The sequence below is a fragment of the Artibeus jamaicensis genome, unplaced genomic scaffold (assembly GCF_021234435.1).
Source record: "Artibeus jamaicensis isolate MK-2021 breed Jamaican fruit bat unplaced genomic scaffold, CSHL_Jam_final contig_1284, whole genome shotgun sequence".
NCBI lineage: Eukaryota > Metazoa > Chordata > Mammalia > Chiroptera > Phyllostomidae > Artibeus > Artibeus jamaicensis.
Genome location: NW_026521249.1, coordinates 4,532,942 through 4,545,791, shown reverse-complemented (window position 1 = coordinate 4,545,791; position 12,850 = coordinate 4,532,942). Strand labels below are relative to the sequence as shown.

Below are 12,850 nucleotides of genomic sequence, written 5' to 3'. Positions count from 1 at the left end.
GGGTGCAACTTCTTTGGGACTCTCTGAGCTTCCTGGACTTCCTGGAAGTCTATTTCCTTTGCCAGTTTGGGGATGTTCTCCTTCATTATTTTTTCAAATAATTTTTCAATTTCTTGCCCTTCCTGTTCTCCTCCTGGCACCCCTATGATTAGGATGTTGGAGCATTTCAAGTTGTCCCGTAGATTCCTAAGCCTCTCTTCATTTTTTTGAGTTCTTGTCTCTTCATTCTGTTCTGGTTGAATGCTTATTTCTTCCTTCTAGTCCACACTGTTGACTTGAGTGCCAGTTTCCTTCCCTTCATTGTTGGTTCACTCTATATTTTCCTTTATTTCACGTTTTATACCTTCACTTTTTCCTCTATTTTGCAACCATACTCAACCAATTCTGTGAGCATCCTGATTACCAGTGTTTTGAACTGTGCATCTAGTAGGTTTCCTATCTCTTCAACACTTAGTTGTATTTTTTCTGGAGCTTTGATCTGTTTGTTTTTGTTTTTGTTTTTTTTTTCATTTGGGCCATTTTTTTGTCTTGATGTGCCTGTTACATAGTGAGGGGCAGAGCCTTAGGTATCTGCCAGGGCGGGGCAACCCATTATGCTGCATTGTGGCACTGTCTGTGGGGGAGGGGTAAGAGAGGAAATGATGCCATTTGATCAGCTTTCTGATGGCTTTCAGTCACTTCTCCCACTACCCACAGTCAAATGAGGCCCTTCTGGTGCTGATTCCCAGGTGGGTGGGCTTGTGTACATTCTAGGTCCCTGTGGGTCTCTCCAACAAACTCTTCTGTGAGACTGGGAGTTTCTCTCACTGCCTCAACCCCCACAGGTTTTTCTGTCAGAGTTTTTGAGGTTTTATTTCCCCACACTGGAACCCTGGGTTGCAGGGTCTGTCTTGTTCCCCAGTTGTTCTTCCTGGTTTATACATTTATGTGGAAACTCCCAGTCTACCTGCCAGCACCTCTCCACCTGACTGCCAATCTCCACCCCTCCTACCAGTCTGGATGAATGTTTCTTCTTTAACTCCTTGGTTGTCAGACTTCCATATAGTTAGATTCTGTGTCAGTTCTGGTTGTTTTTAAGTTTGTTGTTGTCATTCTTCTGGTTGTGTGAGGAGGCACTGTGTGTCTACCTATGCCTTCATCTTGGCTGGAAATTGAAGTGCACATCTTAAATTAGTAAATTTTTGGTATACAAATTATACTTCAATAAAGTTGTTAAAATACTCTTTCATGCTAAAGATAACTAGTATTTTAACAGCATAGAATGCTCTAAATAGAAGCCTCCGCTCAACATAAAACATTTATCTGGATCATCAACCACCAAAATGATAACCCATTAACATAAAATCTGAGGAAATACAAAAAAAAGGTAGTAATATTTTTTTTCACAAGCCTGTGTATTGAGAACAGCAACATCATGTGCAGTTCTCCATTCAAAGTTTCAAAAGCAGAAAACCAAAGACTTTGACAAATGAAGATTCAAGCAGTGAAAGGGCACCAGCTAGTTGTGGTTACATCATTCAATACCTATGCTATTGTAACTCAGTTTCTTCCTTTGCATGATAAATTGCGATCCTTACCCTGCCCACAACATCTCAGATGTTGTGAGGACCATGAATGTCAAATAAAAGGAAAGATATTAGAATATAATAATTTTTGACCTATTGCCAAATATAAAGGTATCCTTTGCATCCTTGCTTTTCCTCATTTCAAGCTTTCCTTATTTCAAGCTGTCTGATGGATGAAGTCAAGCTTATGGACCCATCTAAGTACAAACTACTGCTTGGTCAAACAGTCCTCACATTGTTGGTTCTTAAGAACTCTTGGAGACTGCATTCTGCCTGGTAATTGTGTTGATAGAATCCCATAGCCTTTGCTTTGAAAACAATAACAGAGTTATATGAATGGAAATGTCAGGGGGAAGTACAATATTGGAGGCCCAATATTTGAAACAGCTAAGGTGCATGAGGATGCTACTAGAAATAAGCAATAAAAGAGAAAACTTCTTCTAAAAAATAAACTTTCAAGTGAAGAAAAATAATATCAAATGACCTTTCAAGATAAATGAAATTTATTATATTTGTATGTTTATATATCCCAACTAAATTGTATTCTACATGTCACAAGGTGGAAAGGCCTCATGTCTCTTAAAATAGCAGCTATTAAATAACAATAAAAAGTAGCATTAATTGAGTACTTAATTATTAAGAAGTTTGATCATGTTATATTTATTTGAAAACAGAAAATGTATTTGAGTATGTACTAGAGAATATGAATGATGTTCTACCCATATTTTCTTATTTATCCCCATTTTACTGATGAGAAAGCAAAGCCATAAAGTTGGGGTTACACCTAGCTTAGCTGAGCACCCAGACAGTTTGTGTAGGTCCTCTGATCAACACTCTGCCTGGTATGTAGTGTCAGCATCTTTATTGTTTATAGATTCTCTAAAAATACAGCTAAGTCATTCAACTTCAAATGGTTTTCTAAAAAAATTTAAAATGCATCCGCTTCTTGTCAATATAGTGTGTATGCTTAACAACAAAAATCTTTGAGCAGCTGCATTCAATTAAAAAATTATTAACCCTGAGGAAAAATAAACACCCATACACAAAAACCCATATCCATATGTTATTCTTACCATTTCTTATATTACTTTTGTAGTGAAGTGTATCCATGAATGAAATTCAATATTGGGTAATAAAACTACTTATTTCCACAATAGTTCATTATTTTTCTCTTTTGGGGCAAAAGTGATCAATGTAAGAGGGGAATAGCATTTCAGATTCTCTACATTAACCACAGTAACTTGAAAAAGAAACATAAAATGAGATGGCTAATTCATATTCAGGCTTTTGCTAAAAAGTTAAGCTTAAACAGTAAGTACATAGAATTGGCCTTAGTGAATGTAAGTGTTAAACATATACCTTTTGAACTATTTTTTCTAGTGAGTCTCAGACATTATTTATGGCACTGATATCTGTAATGCTGATGTCATTTATAGCTATAAAGTTTGAAGAACTTTGTTGAAATATCAAAATAATTACATGAATTGAGTTAATCAATAATTAACATACAAAAAAGGCTTATTTTTCTTTATTGGGTTCCAACCAAAATTGTGCTATATGGTTCCTAAGGTGATGATTGTAAAGATACTTATAAAGTAAGCTTTTCAGGTTATTTTATGACTTCACTGTACTGTCTTTTAGTCTTTAATTTTATTTCATTCCCACTTTGATAAGTCTAACCTGTCTTCATCTTTGACCTTTACATTTCTTACAGAGAATCTTATATTTTCCTAGTTAAGAATAATTCGAACTTAAGCTACATATCAAAATTCTGCCATAGAAGAAAAAGTTGACAGGAGATACTTCCAGGTAGTTACAAAAGAAATTCTCCATTGATGCCCTGATGGCTGGGGAGAAATCATTTCTATATCAATCACCAATCCATTACTCAGTCCAACCCCAATCTTACAGAGCCAATAAACACTTGAATTAGATTTTTTAAAATTTTAACTTAGGCAAAGGCCAGAGAGGAAAACAAACTGATAATGTACAAAGAGTTGAGATCAGAATAACTTCTTAGTAACAACACTGGAGGCTGGAACACAGAATTTCCTTCAAATTTCTGACGGAAACATGCCTTTTAACCTTGAACTCCACACACAAGCTATCAGTCAAGATGTGACAAGCACAGAGACCCTTTCAGATGTGAAAAATTACTTCCAACAGATCCTATTTTAGCAGTTCTGCAAGACAAGTTTAGCAGTATCAGGGAGCAAAGCAACAGGTTCAAGATAAGAAAACAAAGGAGGTTCCAAAGATGACGGGTGCAGTAGGCTGGACTCAATCTGGAGGACAAGGGCTCTAGAAAGAGCTTCCATGGAACACATGTGGTACAGTTTGGAATAGTGCATGAGTGGTTCAAAAAATTTTAAATGGGCATGTAGGCTCAAAGAAAGTGAAGCTAAAAAAACAAGAGGCATTTTTAAACAAATTTTTGTGTAAAGCAAAAAGCCAAAAAGATCCAGAAGCACTGTAACCTGCTTGGTTCAGCAGAGAAAAATAGCTATGTAGATATAATAAATACTGTTCAGCAATTTAAATATTTTGATGTAACTATTTTTGAAGACAGGCAGTAAAAAAGGAAAGTAGGTAGGGAGATGAGATAAATCCTCAACCAACATAACATAAAATCAATACAAAATATCCAACATTTATAAATCAATAAACATCAATAATGAATATATTACTTAGAAATATGGAGATGAACATGGGAATACACAGTAAAAAGAGTTGAAATTGGCTGCCTCTGTGGAATAAAATTCAAGGTGACATGCAACTATATCTCATTATAACAACTGGAGTAATAGTTGATTTTCTACCTTTGTGTATCTATTATTTTTTATTAAAATATTGTTCAACATCTTTCCCAGAGATAATTGGATATGGTACTGGAACCAAGCAGTAAGAATATAACAAGTGATTTATTTTTATAATTTACTGATTTATAAATTCACCTAGTTTTTATTCATTGTATATTACCCCTGAATATTTATGTCAAGTTCCAAAATAATGGGGACCATACTTTTTGTTGTTGTGGTTTTTTAAACATATTTTATTGAATATGCTATTACAGTTGTCAAATTTACTCCCTTTATTCTCCTCCAAACTGCACACCCCCTTCCACCTGCATTCCCCCCCCACCCACTTAGTTCATGTCCATGGGTCTTACATATGAGTTCTTTGGCTTCTACATTTCCTATATTATTAATCTTCCCCTGTCCATTTTCTAACTACAATTTATGCTACTTATTACCAGTACCTTTCCCCCCCTTCTCCCTGCTCCTCTTCCCAATGATAGCCCCCATGTGACCTCCATTTGTATGATTTTGTTCCTGTTCTACTTGTTTGCCTAGCTCATTTTTGTTTTTGTTTTGTTTTAGGTTTGGTTGTTGACAGTTGTGAGTTTGTTGTCATTTTACTGTTTTTATTTTTGATCTTCTTCTTTTTCTTAGATAAATCCCTTTAACATTTCATATAATAAGGGCTTAGTGATTATAAACTCCTTGAACTTGACCTTATCTGGGAAGCACCTTATCTGCCCTTCCATTCTAAATGAAAGCTTTGCTGCATAGTGTAATCTGGGATTGAGGTCCTTGCCTTTCATGACTTTGAGTTCTTCTTTCCAGTCCCTTCTTGCCTGCAAGGTTTCTTTTGAGAAATCAGCTGATAGTCTTATGGCAACTCCTTTGTAAGTAACTGTCTCCTTTTCTCCTGCTGCTTTTAAGATTCTCTCCTTAGCTTTCATTTGCAGTAATGTGATATGATGTGCTTTGGTGTGCACTTCCTTGGGTGCAACTTCCTTGGGACTCTCTGAGCTTCCTGGACTTCCTGGAAGTCTATTTCCTTTGCCAGTTTGGGGACGTTCTCCTTCATTATTTTTTCAAATAATTTTTCAATTTCTTGCCCTTCCTGTTCTCCTCCTGGCACCCCTATGATTAGGATGTTGGAGCATTTCAAGTTGTCTCATAGATTCCTAAGCCTCTCTTCATTTTTTTGAATTCTTGTCTCTTCATTCTGTTCTGGTTGAATGCTTATTTCTTCCTTCTAGTCCACACTGTTGATTTGAGTGCCAGTTTCCTTCCCTTCAATGTTGGTTCACTATATATTTTCCTTTATTTCGCATTTTATACCTTCACTTTTTCCTCTATTTTGCAACCATACTCAACCAATTCTGTGAGCATCCTGATTACCAGTGTTTTGAACTGTGCATCTAGTAGGTTGCCTATCTCTTCAACACTTAGTTGTATTTTTTCTGGAGCTTTGATCTGTTTGTTTTTGTTTTTTTTTTCATTTGGGCCATTTTTTTGTCTTGATGTGCCTGTTACATAGTGAGGGGCAGAGCCTTAGGTATCTGCCAGGGCGGGGCAACCCATTATGCTGCATTGTGGCACTGTCTGTGGGGGAGGGGTAAGAGAGGAAATAATGCCATTTGTTCGGTTCCCTGGCGGCTTTTGGTCACATCTCCCACTACCCACAGTCAAATGAGGCCCTTCTGGTGCTGATTCCCAGGTGGGTGGGTTTGTGTACATTCTAGGACCCTGTGGGTCTCTCCAACAAACTCTTCCAGGAGAGTTTCTCCAAACCCCTGGGAGTTTCCCTTGCTGCCTCAACCTCCACATGCCTTTTCAGTCAAAGGTTTTGAGGTTTTATTTCCCCACACTGGAACCCTGGGTTACAGGGTCTGTCATGTTCCCTAGTTTTTCCTCCCAGTTTATCTGCACATGTATGTAGCACTGCCAAGTCTGCCAGCTGCCTCCTTGCCAGCTCTGCCAGGCTGGCCATCTCCACCCCTCCTACTAGTCTGGATGAATGTTTCTTTAACTTCTTGGTTGTTGGACTTCCATAAAGTTTGATTCTCTGTCATTTCCAGTTCTTTTTGCTTGTTTGTTTTAAAATTTATTTTTGTCCTTTTTTTGGTTGTGCAAGGAGATGTAGTGCATCTGCCTACACCTCCATCTTGGCTGAAAGTCCCCATAATTTCTTTTTCTTCAGTCTTTTCACTTCTCATCCCTTCTGAAAACACATAAACACAAACACACAGAAATGGCCCAAGAGAAGAACGAACACACACACAAAAAAACCCACAGAGCTCCTCATTCTACCCATACTTAATCTACCCATACTTAATGGGGATATTTTATGCAACAGCTATTTATGTTCTAGGTAGTTAGAATTTATCAATAAATAAGATTGGCCAAGATCCTGTCCTTGGGGAGCCTATATATAATACTATTTAGGGGGGAAAAGAGAGTAATTTATTTTATATTATTCAGGTAATATAGATATCTTCTGACTTTATCAGGGGCATAATGAAATTAGTACTTATGGTCTGCAAGAAAAAAATTATAATTTTCAGCCATGAACCCTATGCTATATGCCTGTTTTTTAATATCACAGAAACAACACTATTGAGAGCTCATTATACATATGCCTCTAAGATAAATTAATATCCACAGAAATAATTAAAATAATTTTAATTTAATCAATTTCACAGAAGAAATATTTCATGGACTTCTAGCACATATTAAAAAATTAGTTCTCTACTAAGAACATTTTATTTTCTCCAAGATTCCTAAACTGAAAATACACATGTATTTTATAAATTGTTTCTCAAATTAGTTTCAACAATGAAAAAAACATGATTATGTAAGCTATAACTAAATATTAACTTATGTAAGCTCTTTTTTTCTTAATTTATGTCATTTCCACAGTCTCTTTTTCTTTCAAGAAGATTAATTCTAACTTATCCACTTAGTTCTTAGAACACAGGTCATTATACTGACCTTTTTTATTTACTGTGAAGGAGCTACTGAAATTAAAACTTTCTAAGAGTCTGTCATACAGAAAGTTTTAGACCTACAAAGTAAATGAGATTACTTATGACCATTTATTAATAAATTTTATATAGCTATCAAACTGATCCTTTTTTGTGTATCTAAGGAAGAAAAGTACACAAAAATTGTACTGCAAAAAAGCAAGAATATTTTAAACATCAAATTATTATATAATAATAACTAATAGCTCACATTTATTGAGTAGTCACTATACATTTGGTATTTCAATATGTTATTTTTCTTAATTTTCAGAACAGTCCTGTGAAGTATTTATTGTCCATACTTACAGATAGCTAAATAGAGCTCAGAGAGGTTAAATAACTGTCTTCTCTTTAGGAGACAGGATTTGAACATGGGTCTGCCTGTGTACAAGGCTCTAGGTCTCTCTAGTACACTAGAGTGATCTCTTAGGATGACTTCAGATAAAGGGACCTCTCACAAGCCCCAGCCAGGGAACCCACTTGGTTAGAGAATCATCCCAATACACCAAGCACCAAGGTTGTGGGTTCAATCCATGGTCAGGGCACATCGAGGACAACCAATGAATGCATAAACAAGTAAAACAACAAACAAACTCTCTTTCCCTTCTTCTCTCTCTATCAATAAATTAAAATGTCAAGAAAAAAGAACCTCTCACAAAGAGACAAATATATATATATATATATTTATTTATTTATTTCAGACCTAATTATGTATAGTAAAATTTGTTTTACAGTCTTTTTTATAAACTCACTTGCAAATGCAATTTGGAGTGATGAAAATGTTCTGGAACTAGATAATGGTGATGTTTCTCCCACACTGTGAAAATACTAAATGTCACTTGATTGTATACTTTAAAATGGTTATAATGGTAAAGTTTGTTATTTGTATTTTATCATGATAATTTTTTAAATGTCACTTGCCCCACAGGAAGTACATTGGAAACTTATCCCTACTTATACAGAATCTTACGTTTCAAGGCTACCACTTCATTTCTAAGGCCACACATTTAAATTCAATTTTTTAGTGACTTCCAGATATACATTTCTAGCAGAAACCTTTCTCCTGAATTCTGACCCATGTATCCGGCTAACTGGTCAACATCTACACATGAATTTCTAACAACCTCAAGACTTTAATACATTTAATACTAAGTTCCTAATACTCTCCACACCACTTTCTTCACAGTCGGTCCATATTACATTACGACAAGTCCACTGTTCTAGTGGCTCAGGGTAAAGCCTCAGTATCACCTCTGGAGATGCGCCCCCATCCAAACCGCAGTAAATCCTCATGGCTTTACCTTACATCAAGGTTTCTCAGTCTGACACTATTGGCTTTTTGGGACCTGGTAATTCTTTGTTGTGGGGTGCTGTCCTGTGCATAGGATGTTACCAGCATCCCTGGCTTCTACTCCCGGATTTCAGTAGCACACTCCAGTTTTGACCATCAAAAAATATCTCCAGATATCCCCAAGTGTCCTCCAACCCAGGGAAAAATATCCCCTGGTTGAAAACCAAGGCCTTAAATATACATCCAAAATTCAACCCCTTTTCACCACCTTCACTGCTATGACCTTGGTGCAGGTTATAACCACACTTCTTTATCCATGGTGGCCTCCTAATGGGTCTCCCCTTCCATCATTCTCAACTGACCACAATTCTGTTAGAATCTTACTAAAAGTCAGATCATGTCGCCACTCTCTCAAAACTCTCCAGTGCCTTTCTATCTCACCCAGAGTAAAAGCCAAAATTATATTTTGACCTGTGAGGACATACCTGATTTGGGGCCCATTCTTCTCTGGCTGAACGAACCTTCAGTCACAGTTGGTCCTCTCTCACGTCCTCAAACGTGCCACACATGCTCTTGCCTCAGGGGCTTCTGCCTTTGGTTCCCTCCAACTGGAATATTCTTCATCCTGATATCCCCATGACTGGCTCCCTCACTACCTTCAAGTCTCTACTCAAATTTACTTTTTCAGTGAGGCAACCTAGAGCCCACTTACTTAAAATCTCTATCTCTCACTTATCACTGTGTATTCCTCTTCCTTGCTTTCTCTTTCTTTCTGGGTACTTAATACCATCTAACATGAGCTCTACTGAGCTTCTTGATTGTGTTTATTACCCTGTTTATGAGGACCTGGGATGTCTGTTTTATCCTCAATTTATTTCATGGGCTTGTAACAGTACTCGGCACATTGTAAGGTCTCAGCAAGTATTAGTGGAATGAACAAACTTCTTAGAACCACTACTGAAAAATTTTTTAAGAGACCGTTAGTTACTGTCACTTCAGAAACCATGACCTGTTCATCTGTACAAACTATGCAGATGTGAACAGCTATATTTACGTAAAACAACAAACATCACTGCTTATGTGATATTCTTGCTGACATGATCTTTCTTTCTTGTCATGCATAACAGATTGCCTGACACTAAATACAGATCAAAGAATCTTATCACAATGATGACAGACATTCAACAACCTTACCAAATCAATGACCCTACAGCCTAAGGTTCTCAAGTCTCTCCCTGAGAACTGAAATCCTTAATAACACATACATCATTCTCTTAGTATTCACCAATCCACTGTTAATCCAAATCCAGGACTCACTTAGAAATGCCTCTTAAATTTGGATGAGGTTGATTAACATACAACCTATCGGCTCAGGGAGAAAAAAACAACAATATCAGCAAAGAGCTTAAGTGGTTGACACTACAGTCTAAAACAGAGAATGTGTTCTATGTTTATAAAATATATTTAACTGGGTCTCCATGGAAATCTGTTCAATTCCAGATTACATGGACCTGAATTGCTGGATTCAATAACACACTCCAAAAAACTCAGCAAATTTCAACTGCAGTACAGTTATTTTAAAAAATCCAAATGAAATATAATAAACTCATCCATACACAGATTCTAAGATGTTGGGGGAGCCTTTGAAGGTGATGACCCAGAACAACTCTAGGACATATGGATCTGCAAACTGATTTATCGCTTATCTTTAAAATAATGTTGCAGTTATGTCAGTATTGTTTATAATAGCAAAACGCTAAAAAAAACACAAAAATTGCAAGCAATAGGGAAGGAAAATAAAGCAACAGAATGCTGGATAAATTGCTGAATACAAATACAAAAAAATACCATGTAATCATTAAAAGATGAAATAGATCCACATGAACGAATAAGTAATAGTCACCAAAGCATTATTATATGATAAAAAGCAAACTGCAGAAAAGGATACAGAGCATGACTCTAATTGTATGAAACACAGTGTGTGTAGATATGCACATATCTGTAGGTATGAATTTGGAATTTCTACATCCACATTCCCCACCATTCTCTACCATGCCCCCTGCCCAGGAGGCTGTCTGTTTCGACACATCAATGAGCTCCCTTACAGTGTGGCTTCTGGTATGATTAAGCCAGTGGAAACCCTGGCAAGAGGTACCGAGTACAAGCGTTGTTCATTCCCCTGGCCCCCCGCCCTACTTTTACTACAAGCTGGTTATATCCCTCTAAAGGTCACAGTATTTGTCCAGCAACCTCTCCTTCAAGTTTTCTCCCCGAATTCTAGAAACCACGTCCTTTCTTTGCTTCTGGAGACCCAGAAATCACAAAGATTAATACTAGCCCATGGGCACGCCACAATTCTTTATAGCTGTTCTTCAAACCTGCTCAAACTTTCCCACTGTTGTACATAATGTTTATTAAAGTCTTCTCATTTACCTACTTTGCATATCCCATTTATTTTTGGCTAAACCCTAATTTATGATAATAGTAGTAATATTTGTGTGTGTGCTTTGTGTGATTTATATACAGAAGTTGGTCTGAACTTTTGTTTTTTTATTTTCTCAGGTACATAAAGGATGGAAAGAAGGCATACCAGGAAAAGTGACAGTGATGACATCAATCTTCATTTTGAATGATGCAATGTGTCTGATGGGAAATACTCTCACTCTGATGGTTAAGTCTGACCATCATCAAAGTAGTCATCCACCGTAGAGTATGAGAAAAAGTTTGTAACACCTTGTTCCACTGACCTACTTTTAGAAGAGCAGACTTACTTTTAAAATTTTGTTCAAAATAAGCCCATTTCCTTAAAACATCTCCTTTGTCAACTAATGGTAGTTGGCACCTATTCATTCCCAACAGGAATCCCAAATTTGGCGTACAGTCAGGTAGTAAACTTGATTCAATGCAAAACAGCTCAACAATGGTACAGGATGGCTGTAGAACAGCGTGGCTGTAGAACAGCTCCAGGGCCAGGCTCTGTGCTGCTCTGCTATTCATTGAGTTAGCCTGCTCCACTCCGTGAGGGTCTGCTTGGCTCTGCTCTCGTGAGACATTTTCGGTGTTTCAGCTCAGCCAGGGAGATGCAGTTTCTACTCTCTGGTAGCAAGGGAAAGTGAATTCACTAAGTCAGAGGAAAGCCGGCTTATGTGGACAGGAAACCTCAAACCTAGTCCATGACTGGTCCATCCTCATGCAAATTGAGGACTCCAAATCCTCACAATTTGATTAGTCCAAAGGGACTGTCCCCATAGGTCAGAACAGCCAACTCTGATTGGCCAGAGCTGCACAGTTCCATTTGGATGGGGAAAGCCTCAGTCCTATTGGTTCAAACAGGATTCCAGGAACTCCTTTATAAGGTCTGGCTCAGCTGGCAGAAACACGTTGCAGGAAGATAGTTCAGTGCAAAGATAGGCAGTTCAGTACAGAGGCAGCCGGCTCAGTGCAGCAGCAAGCAGTGCAGCATCAACTTCTCTCCATGAAGTGCAGTTTGCAAGAGAGGGCCCTGTGCAGAAATGGCTGCTAGGCTGTTTTATAAAATTTGAACTGAGTTAGCAACCAGAAGCCCTTCTTAGTAGGTGTCTTTTTGTCTCAGGGTTCATACCTTTGTGTTTCAGATTTGCTACTTTCCATTTCAACTGCACTTTTTTGAGAAATTTAGACAAGAGTACAGTCATACAAATGTGCTTATTAAATTTAATAAAATATTTAGTCATTTGTGATTAAAATAAAACAGCCTAATTTATAGAAATGCAATATTGACTTTTAGAACTATTTCCACAGCTTCCTAAAACTACCATGGTAAAAAATGGAAATTACTAATGTGATAACATAGCCCACAATTAAATTAACTTATAGTGGTTTTAATGCAATTTAATTTCCTCCAGACTGTATTTCTAATGGTGCTGGGTTTTTTACTTAATATACTTCAAAGCATAATTTACTTTCATTTTTGCAAAGTCATTTAAATATTATAAATATCTCCTTTATACATATTCTCATGATGACACAATACATTTAAAGTCTATTTAATTTACTGATGATGAGACTAAAATGAAAATTCTTTGAAGATCATACATCTTCTACAACATCACATTTTCCCATTTCAAGATATTAAGTATATAAGTTATCTGTATTTGCAAGAATGGACTGTTGAAACAGTAATAAATTTTTTAAATGATC

General features: G+C 36.9%; 1 protein-coding gene across 1 annotated transcript in view; it reads right to left on the bottom strand.

Moving 5' to 3' along the window:
* The window catches only part of THSD7B (thrombospondin type 1 domain containing 7B), a 785,104-nt gene that overhangs the window by 771,172 nt on the left and 1,082 nt on the right, over nt 1–12,850 (bottom strand). The window lies entirely within an intron of this gene.